At 35.3% G+C, this 11,200-nt stretch overlaps 1 long non-coding RNA gene across 1 annotated transcript; it reads right to left on the bottom strand.

The window, feature by feature from the left end:
- LOC104778501 lies at positions 6,029–7,488 on the bottom strand. The gene is made up of 5 exons (XR_766452.2): positions 7,438–7,488; positions 6,957–7,047; positions 6,772–6,875; positions 6,572–6,650; positions 6,029–6,475 (listed from the first exon to the last, which is right to left on the bottom strand). It is a non-coding gene; the product is annotated as an uncharacterized LOC104778501 (long non-coding RNA).

Raw genomic sequence — 11,200 nt, 5'->3', positions numbered from 1 at the left:
CTAGATCTAATCTCAACCTCTCGGTCTGAAAATAGCATTGAGAACACCAATATAGAAAGGAATTTCTTTAACATAAACAATCAAGCTACGACATCCTAACCGATGAAGAACACATATTTGTCTATCCCATCCCTAGAAACTTTGTTTCACTACTCAGATCTCATTGCAGAAAACATAAATACACAAATAAACGAAAATTGCATTGTATTGAAAATAGAATAAAAGTAGAAGAGTACAGAATCGAAAACTAAGAAAAATAGCAAAAGAAATGAAAAACAAATCCGAACAAAATGGAAAAAGAGTTTGAATCACTCAGAAGCTCTCGCACTCTATTCAGAGTGTATGCGGCGTGCTAGGGCGAGAGGAAAAAGAGGGGGCTTTATATATGGAAACCTTTTTAACCTAGTTGTCCAGTCCTGCCTGAGGGTATGCTCGATGAGGTGTACGAGGATGAGGTCGGTTCCTCCTCGGATAGGTATTCGGGTTTTTCTTCCTGCCCTGGGATCCTCTACGATCGGGTTGGGGTTCGAACTGTTCTTCCTGCTCAATTGCTCCTTCGGGTACATGCTCGGATTTGACCTTTTTTCCCCCATTTTAGGCTCTAAAGTACCTATTTTCATCCAAAATGCACAAATGCAAGAATGCAACACCCTAAATGGCCTAAATGCGAATTCCTACAGTTAATGACCTAAAAATGCTAAGGTTAGGGTATATATAATGCAAAATATGGACAAAAAATGGTGTATAAAACATGTAAATTAGAGAGTTATCAAGGAGTCCAAAGCTGAGCTGATTTGGGGACATGGTGAGGTCGCCTTCCTCTAATTCGATGATGTCCAAGGCTTCGACAGCTTCTAGGGCTTTTATTTAGTTCCCCTCAATCTCAGTAATCTGTTCATCCGGAATAACCACCCCCTACTCGAGCAAGTATATCACGGTTTCCTTGACTCCGACGGCTTGATTAAGCACGTTTTCCTTGGGGCGAGCTACCGTCTCTTGTTACACCAGATAAGCCTTTACCTTGTTTAACCGATCTTGAGCCGTTTTTGCTGTCCTTTCCACTTTCGCTAGGCGGTCTCGACGAAGAAGGGCTACTTCCGAATTGAACCTTGATTCAAGTTCGTCGAGCTCCTGCTGCAGTTTAATTTTATCTGCCTCAAGTGTTTCCCTGTGAGACTCTAAATTGGAGATCCTTAGTTTGGATTGGGCAATGACCTCATCCTTCCTGGCGATAACAGATTTGAGTTCCTTGATCTTGTCGTCCTTCAATTCGTCAGCCGCTTGAATTTGCTAAAGGCATTCTTTCATCTTCAGGGAATCAAACTCGGAATTCGACAGTGTTTTGAGTCGCCTGTCATACATCTGAGTCATCGAGTGGACGCGGGCGGCGGTCTGCAAATGCAAGCAAAGAATTTAGGGCGATTATGCGAACAAAATTTCTTGATAAATATACACCAAAGGAATAAAAAAAAACAGTGCTAACCATCAGCAAGGATTCGGCAATGTCGAGGAACTGCTTCTCGTATTCCAACTTGCTCGTTTCAGAGAGAATTCGATGAGAAATTTTCAAATTTCGGAATAGCTCCCCAGCAGCTGCCCGATTCGTGACAAGAGGGAAATCCTCAAAGTAGTCGAAAGTAAACATTACAGTCCGGTCATTTTGTCTTTCGGTGCGGAACCGATCAGCAGACTCGAGTCCAGCTTCTTCAGCAGATTGCTTGTGATTGGCTCGGACATCCTCGGCAGGCGTTTCGTCAACCTATTTCCCCTTGTCCTTTTTCTTCTTCGTTTTCCTCTATTCCCCTAGATAATATTGGGGTTGGGATTGTTTGGAAATCGTGAGGGCAAGTTCGGACACATCGGAGGACGGTGGATTCTCCATGTTCTGGTCCCTGAAAACCTGGTCTTCAGTCAGAACGTCGACATCGATGAGTTCCTCTTCAATCTGCCTTGGCTCGAGTCCAGAGTCAGTTGTAATATCCGCGCGCTGGGATTGGAATAGCTTGGCATCAACTATCGTGTTTCCAGGGAACTTGAGATGTTTGGCCCAGCAAACTGGCGAAACTTGAGAAATTAGTCCAAGCCTTGCCCGGGGCTGTTTTAATTCGGAGACGGGTTATGAGATCCCACTCGCGATCCGAACCCGCAAAGAATACCTCCTTGACTGGAATAAATCCAGGAGCTAGTCTTGAAGCTGTTAACGGGCGAGCTGCAAAAGAAGAACGTTAAATCATGTCAGAAAAGATATGTTCAATCCCACGACGATTAGGAAATGAAGCTCTACCAGGTGTATCATTTCACACTCTCCGCCAGCCGCTTAGAGGATCCTCGAACGAATATTTATCAACATTGAAATAAAAATAGCGAGCTGACCAATTTTTAAAGTTGATAGTCTCCTTGTTGCGGTAAAAATTGTGCGCTATTTCATGTTAACCATCTAAGTTCCGTCAACTTTCGAAACCTTAAAGTTCGTCAATTGCTCAAAGCATTGAACTCCGACTCGGATGCCGGCCTCCGCTGCAACAGTCAGAGTGGCAACAAAGTTGCAGACACTTCCGGGCGTGAGTTGGCAGATCGCCAATTTTCGTCGATGGGCATACACAGTAAGTAAAGATGGAAGTGGAAATCAGAGGCGACTCAGGTAAAAGAAATCTTCATAAAGATAGATATACCCTTTCGGCGAATTCAAAGATTCGAAGGTGATCTCCAGGGATTATGATGGAAATGTCGCGGTTATTGAGACTTCAAGATTCGAAGATCGGAGTACGCCATCATTCAGATCGCCAGGCAACAGGTCGGGCACAGTTGCAGAACCTCCATCGCGACTCGATTCGCCTGTGACAAGTGAAGATTGGGGAAGGTTGGTGAAGTTGCGCCCCACTGTCCGATCTAACAGACCTTCTAGTCTGATTTGCGCTCGCCGATCTGGGAGTCTTGCGTTTAAAATTACGGTGAATTGATTGATCGCTTTTGATATCGGAGGAAGAAACGCGGACCGATGTGCTAGCCATAACCGATCGTCGAAGAGTGTGGAAGAACGTCGGAAAATAAAATATATGACTGTAAACAAAAATAAATGGAGAGGAGAGAGAACGGAGCAAATACCTTGACACGTTTGGCGGAAAATGGGACGAATGGGCGGCAACCCTACGCGGTATCATTATGACCTACGCGACGTTTCAACTTCCGATCTGACAGAAGCGACGTTTCAACTTCCGATCTGACAGAAGCGACATATGCAATACGTCACACAACCAATGGATGGCGAAGCGGTGCGAGAATCCGGTAAATAAATACGTTTTCCTTATAGTTTGTATCGGATATTTTCTTCCTATAGTTCAAACATTCGAATTAACTTCCGAATATACCGAACTTTGGGGACTAATTGTTGGTGCGGGAATTGGCACCCCCAACATACCGGTCCAAACCAATAAGCAAACCAGTTTCTTGACCCGGGAATTCGGTTCTAAGCCGAATTCGGCCTTCAAATAAAGGTCCAGAAAGATCGAAGGGCCCAGTCCAAGGACAAGTAGCCGACCTACCAAATCGCCCGGCGGCCGACCTAGCAAAGAACAAGAAAATTTCCTAATTCAAGTTTGATCTATTAAGAAAGTAGACATATTATGTAATCTAGAGATGCATATAAATAAAGGGGAATCCCTCTCATTGTAATCATCGAGCAATTATCACAAAAACCCTAATTCTCCATTTGTTCTTGAGAGAAAAGTCTAACTTCTTCTTCAAGAGATTTCAATTCACTTTGCTTGTTAGTTTTGATCTGATTTCTTAGAGAGAGATCTTTATTGAATATGTTTCCCCCATCAAACAAATTTATTGTGTGATACTTAGTTTCTACATGGTTGATGATATCAATCGGCACGGCGCATGGCCTGTTTCAAAGTTCAGTCGAAAAGCTTTAGCCTCTATGTTGGATTTGTCTTTTATCCCGGCTTGGATGACAGTTTTACAAGGAAGAAAAGCCAACCTAAGAGCTCTCACCTTATAGCAAAAAGTGTCACAAGGTATGAACAATCACAATCTTATGTTGGTTACATGAGGTCTTTGAGTCTGAGAATTGAATTACTATAGATGTAATGGTGGTTCTTCTTGTCGCTCCTTTTTGTTTTGTGAAATACTTTAAAATTACTATAACATGGAACTATTCAGACGAAAAAAAAAAATCAGTTGGACATTTTCATCATTTTAAGAAAATAACATTCATTAATAAGAAAAATATCTTAAGGCAAAAGCTAATAATACCCATTAAACCTAAACTAGGTAGTAACCCGTGCTGTAGCACGAGACAAAATATTTTCGTATAAATTTTAAATTCGTAAGAATTATATTAATTCGGGTGCTATAACATAGGTGTGTTATTTTCATGTAAATTAGAAAAATAAATCTAGTCGTGTTCACTTTAGAATGGGAAACACTTCTCGTCCTCTCTCATCCGGCCACGTCTCAACCCATCTTGTCTCATCTCGTCTCATCTCATCTCGTCTCATCTAGTCTCGTCTCGTCTCATCTCATCATGTATCCATCATAATTTTTTTTGTCTTATATTCGTTCTCTTTTAAATAATTACTCGTTAGACAATATTTACTAAAAGAGATTCGGTAAGATATTTAGATGGAATACCAGAGTTCTTCGTTGAATATCTTTTATATTTAGTTAGTTAAAATTATCGAAAAAATTATAATTTTCAAAAACTATGTAATTGTTTTCAAAAATACCAAAATTTTCAAAGTGCTCGTTCCAAAGTGGTTAATTACCTGTCGCATAGTCAATCCTTATTCAATTTAGTCAAAGTTTGACAATTGAATTTATCTACATATATTTTCTGATTTTGTACTTTTATCTAAAATTCATGTCTCTTTTTAAAAAAAAAATCGTTCAATGTATAGTTTTTCATTATTTGAATTACCCGTTTTTAGTTTACGTATATTATTTTCATCTTAATACCATAAATAGACTGGATATTTTCTCAAAATTTAGGTAATATAATTCCGATGATATAAAGATTATATTTAAAAATAAATAAATCTTATGATTAAAGAGTTTTAATCGTCTTTTGATTCGATTTCAATTAAAATTATATTGTATTTTTCACTTGGAACAGAAAACACGTCACATCCGTCATGTTCTGTCTCACCCTTCTCCTATTTTAGTTATTTTTTTTTGTCAACCAAACATTAAATTAATAGAATCTCTTGGTTGGTCGCCCAGACCAAAAAAAAATTGTTTATAAAAGAGATTTCAGAGATAATATAATAATTCTTTTTGTATTTTAGTTTTATTTTTGTATTTCAAATATCGTATTTTAGTTTTATTTTTGTTAGTATGTAGTATAGTAATTATTTTTGTGTTGATCATCATTGTCATTCTCTTTTTCATATTAGGACAGTTAGTTAAATAATAAGCATGTTCGAATCAATGTTCTATTATCGGTGTTAATTAACCGGGTAAATGATTTTCCAATAATATATTTCTTTTAAATGAATGGCTTAATTCATAAGTGGAATACTAAAATTTTATTTCCAAATTTAATATTTATATTTTATGTGATAGACAGAAAAGATAGGAAAAGAAATTTATGTAAGGACAACTCTTTGTTGTTACATTTTAAAAAAAAAAAATGTAAAGATTAAAATTTTGGAATTTTGGTGAACTTATATAGCCAAAGCAAAATTTTTGTTATATTAACTTTATTAACATGCAAAGTTTTACATAACCTTTATTTGTTAATTATATTGTAAAATAATTTTGGTGTTAAGATGTTTATATGTTAATCCAATATAAAAAAAAAAATCATTTTAGTGTTGTTCGATGTTATCATTTCCCTTCCCATTAATCGTCAAATTTTTGTACATAAGAACATTACAAAACAGGTTACATAAATTTTTTTGTCTACATTTTATATGATAAAAAAAAATAATATGAAATGAGTTTATGCGTAAAGCTTGCTTTTGTACACAAAACATTACAAAAACAGGTTACACAATTTGTCTTCTACATAAAAATTGAAACAAAAAGTAAAAGAGATCAATTATATATAGAGTAGCATCGATGGTGCTAGAAAGACACAACAAAATGATATTCACCTCAACAATGATTCTCTTAAGATTCCATCCGGTTCTCAGAGTTGAACAAACAACAACTTCTCCAATAACTAAAATCAGAATTTTAAATTTGTACTGATTGAGATTAGAAAGACATTTAAGATGTTATCACTGACGCATTTGGCTAACCTCCATTCCAAGGTGCATATTCTAAACACGGATCGCTTTTCCACATTGCTCAAAGTCAAAACCGAAGTCATGGAATTTGTATGGAGGACTCGGAACTAAAACCTACATAACATATCACATATTTTAAATCTAAAACACCCTAAAAATATCAGTATCTTAAGCCTACCTTTAGTATCTCTTGACCAGGAAGGATTCAAACCCTTCTGAGCATGTTACGCCTTGTTTATCTGTTTGAAAACAATAAAGTATCATTCACACCAAGAATCGTTCAAAGAAAAACACCAAAAAATCTCAGAAAAGAGAGTTAAGTGAAGCAAAATTACCTTTTAGATCTAGTGGCAACACCAATTAGAATCTTTCATGGCTATCCAACTAATTTCCAAGTTTAACATGTTCTTCGTCCTGCAATATTAGAAAGACAATTGTTATCATCAAAAAGGCACATGAGCACAAGAGTCATCATCAAAAGGCTTAACGGAAAAGAGCACAAACATAACAGGGAATACAAAAATCAAAACCATACCAAATGTTTAGCCTTTCTAGCTTGATCCTTAGCTTAAAGTTCAGCTTCTTCTTCCGCTAGCTTATGTGCAATAAGATGCTTAAATGTGCTGATAAAACTGGAACCTGTTACACAAACCAACACTTTTCAACATTTTCAAAATCAAATCAAAGCCACGGTTTTCAAGAATCTAGTTACTATCTCACCAGTGTATCATCTCCTTTGGTCTTCTTCATGATCGCTCTAAAGACATTACATCCATCAGAGCAAACTTAGCAGCAAACTTTCATCCAAATCCTGAAACCACAAGAAAGTATTAGTGAATTGCTAGATCACGTCAATTTAAAAAAGGCATATGCTGATGATTGAAGGGGAAGAAGCAAGCCTAAGTTGGATATTGAAACCGCTGAACTCATAGGGATAACACACTCTCACCAATTATTAATACAATTTGCCAGTACCTTTGGCAAAAATGGAATGTGTAATGCTCCGTAGACATGTGAGTAAATAATTCATTATCACCATAGAAAAGAATGGATTTGTATTACTAAAATTCTAATTTTGAGGTATAGAGAGGATAATATGGAAAACAGAAAAGAGAAGTATCATCTCCGATCTTGAGTTCAGCGGTTAATCTCAGAGAATAGAAAATTAAGCTGACAAAGTATAGATTTAAAAAAAAACTACCCAAAAGAAGAAAGCTCCTACTGTGATAACTATGATGTACATCTCCAAAACTCTCATTAAAAAGTAAGGAAAAGGTACGAACCAGTGACCTCGAAAAACTGACCTTGTTTACCCGCCATTGTCAACATGAATTTAACAGAAGAATTGGATTTAAAGAAAAAGCGAAAGAGAGATTATGGTTTGGAAGGAAACAAATAGATTGAGAAGAAAATAGAAAAGTAACGAATGTAGCTGAATCCACCAAATAAAGAGAGAATTCGTGTTTAGTTATGCTGATCAAAGAGTTGTTGTGTAAGCTTCTAGGAAAAAGAATTTAGAGATGGAGACGGCGACAGAAGCATAGAGAGAGAGGATAACTTTTTTAAGGTTTTTAAATTGATGGACATGATTAAAATGAATCAACGGTCACGATTTAGTGAAGAGGATCCGAAAATAACATAAACGGGTCAAAAAGATCTGCGCTTTTATCCGAATTCAGCATAAGCCATATTACATTTTTACCCATTTCGAAAATTATTTATTTGGTCATAATTCCAATGGCATATAATTGTAATTTCTTACAAAACTAAGGTTACTTTGTTAAAATGTTTTCCGATTAATAGTAGGGATAGGCGAGAGACACAGGGAGAACAAAATACATACAGTGGTTCTCTATGTTCACATTCACGTTCAAATCAAAACGGTATTTGAAAAAAAATCAAAACACCTAGTAACACATTACATTAGATGAAGGGAAAATTAATTACTTCAAAATTTTGATAGGTAATCAGTCCCTTCGAAAATAGAAATACCAATTTTCTTAACGAAAAATGAAAAACATTTCCATTTTTATATATCGAAATTATCTATATATTTCCAAAAACCACAGTATAAATCATGTAAAAATATTTGTTTTCCGATATTTATCATCATTTTAAAGTATATTAAATCTATCTATATCTAAGAAACCCTAGTATATATTTGGACTCGTGAGGCATAAGCAACTTAGAAACACTACTAAACCTAATAGCCGAGCGTGGAAAAGATATGAAGTCGTTCTCTGACACTGAAAGTGAGTCCAATGAAGATGAGTCTACTTCTGAAAGCTCGAAAGATAAAGGCGGTGATGGCAGGTCTCAGCCTATTTCTGTGAAGAATTCGGGAACATAGATGATTCCAAAGAAAATAGGCTTAGAAACTAGTCAGAACAAGGCTCTTTCAGAAGAAGAGTCGGATGAGGACTCTTCTGGATCAGAAGAAGAGTCTAGTGAAGATGATAAAGGCGGTGATATTAGATCTCAGCCTGTTTCGGTGAAGAATTTAAATACGGAGATGATTCCAAAGAACAACGGATCAGAAAGTTATCAAATCAAGTCTGGTTCCGGTTCAGCTTCAAAGTCTCCAAAAGATAGGTCTCAGGCTCTTATAGGGAATCTGAAGAGAGCAGTTTCGGAAACCTTTCGTACCAAGGCTGGCTCTGGTTCCCCACCAGAGCCGAAAACAGAGTTTCCTGATTTGAAACCGAACGTTCCTGTGAAGCGTCTGTTTGAGGAGATGGACCAAGATCACTCTGAAACAAAGAGAATGCATCACTCGGGTAGAGAAGTGGCCTCGCTCATCAAGATAGAGGCAGGCTATCGTTGTGGACTAGACGAAATTACCTTGTCTCAAATCTGGGATACGGAAGTAGATAGGGAGAAGAGAAGAGAGTTGGAAGTGAAGTTGATGAAAGTCAGAGAAACCCAGTTCACATTGTATGTGGAACAGGCTCAGTTTGTGGCTGAAGCAACCAAACTCATCGTGGATGCATTGAGGAAACGACATTGATTCTATCTTTATGGGTTTTTTTCATTATATGTTAGTTTATGGGAGAATAGCACTGACACCTACTTTGGGAGTTTAAGTTTGCAAGTAGACATACTTTTGAGATAAGGTATACTTTTGTGAGGATTTTTGTATGGAGAAATTCATTTCCAGACAATTATACCCTTGCCATCGTGATATGTGTGTGCACTAAACATATGAGATTGTATTGTTTCTTGACCATTGGATTTAAGTTAAATAATTCTAATCTTATGGCTGAGGAAGATTGTGTCATTCTGTGGATAATAACAACAGATAAATCTTTTTGTCATTTTTCTCTTTTTTTTTTCCTCTACGTTTTTTTTGTTTTCTATCTCTCTTTATATTATTTTTTTTTTGTAACATTTTAGTTAGTTATTATCAAAAATTTATCTGTTCATTTTTATACAATAGATTATGATTATATTTTTTTACATTTTAAGATGTATATTGCTATATTTCTTTTGAATTAGTATATTATACACTATTAATTTTTAGTTGAACATTTGTTCACTAATAAGTGGATGCCCAATTACAGTATGTTGTGTTTAACTGTAACAAATCATCCACTTATTAGTGAACAAATGTTTAACTTTTTAGTTGAACTGTTACAATTTTAGTTGAATTTTTTTTTGATGAAATTAGTTTTGTCCATTACATAATGTAGAAATATTTGAACAACACCACTCAATGAATTTTACTATTGTTTGTATCAAAACATTTTTACTTTTATTTTTGTATGAACATCCAAGTTTATCCACCAAACTATGACCACATGGATATATATGATTAAGATGTTCAAGTTAAAATGAAATTATTGGGCTATGCATTTAAACCCTAACTAAACATTTAAATCCTAAATCCTAAACTATGACTGCATGGATTGCTTATCATGGATTCAGTAATATGATTTTACTATTGTTTTCATCAATTTTGTTTTTTTAATGAACATCCAAGGGTATCCACCAAACTATGACCACATGGATATATATGATCAAGGTGTTCAAATTAAAAGAAAATTATTGGGCTATGCATTTAAACCCTAAATCCTAAACATTTAAACTCTAAATCTTAAACTATGACCACATGGATTGCTTATCATGGATTCGATTATATAGTTTTACTATTGTTTACATCAAAACATTTTTTTTTTATGAACATCCAAGCATATCCACCAAACTATGACCACATAGATATATATATATATATATATATATATATATGATCAAGGTGTTCAAATTAAAAGGAAATTATTGGGTTTATGCATTTAAACTCTAAATCATAAACTATGACCAAATGGATTGCTTATTATGGATTTGGTAATATGGTTTCAATGTTGCTTACATTAAAACATTTTTGTAATATTTTTTTTATGAACATCCAAGTGTATCCACCAAAATATGACCACATGGATATATATGATCAATGTATTCAAATTAAAAGGAATTTATTGGCATATGCATTTCTACCCTAAATCCTAAACATTTAAACTCTATATCGTAAACTATGACCACATGGATTGCATATCATGGATTCGGTAATATGGTTTTACTATTGAACAAAGTTTGATAGTCTAACCTGAGGAAAGTATTCCCCTTTTAAAAGAATAATTTCAAAAATCATAACTGAATCAACAACCTAAATTGAAAATTCTCTAACTCCCACCAAATTACATCTACCAAAAACACCTAAAATCAAAAATTAAACCTTTCTACATCTGAAATGCATCATTCACTTATTGTTTAAATCAAACACCAATCTAATTATAGTTTGAAGATCAGAGATAAAGAGAGGATGGATAAGAAGATTGAAAAATGAAAGTATATGAGATAAAAACAGAGATGAGAGGATGGAGAAGAAAGGGTTGAGTTTGGTAATGAGAGAAAAAAAGAGATAGAGACAATTAGAAAAACCATGGAAGGAGAAGAAGTTACAGGTTAGA

Source organism: Camelina sativa, chromosome 3, assembly GCF_000633955.1.
Source record: "Camelina sativa cultivar DH55 chromosome 3, Cs, whole genome shotgun sequence".
NCBI lineage: Eukaryota > Viridiplantae > Streptophyta > Magnoliopsida > Brassicales > Brassicaceae > Camelina > Camelina sativa.
The sequence above is the reverse complement of the archived record's forward strand: the minus strand, read 5'-3'. Positions and strand labels throughout refer to the sequence as shown.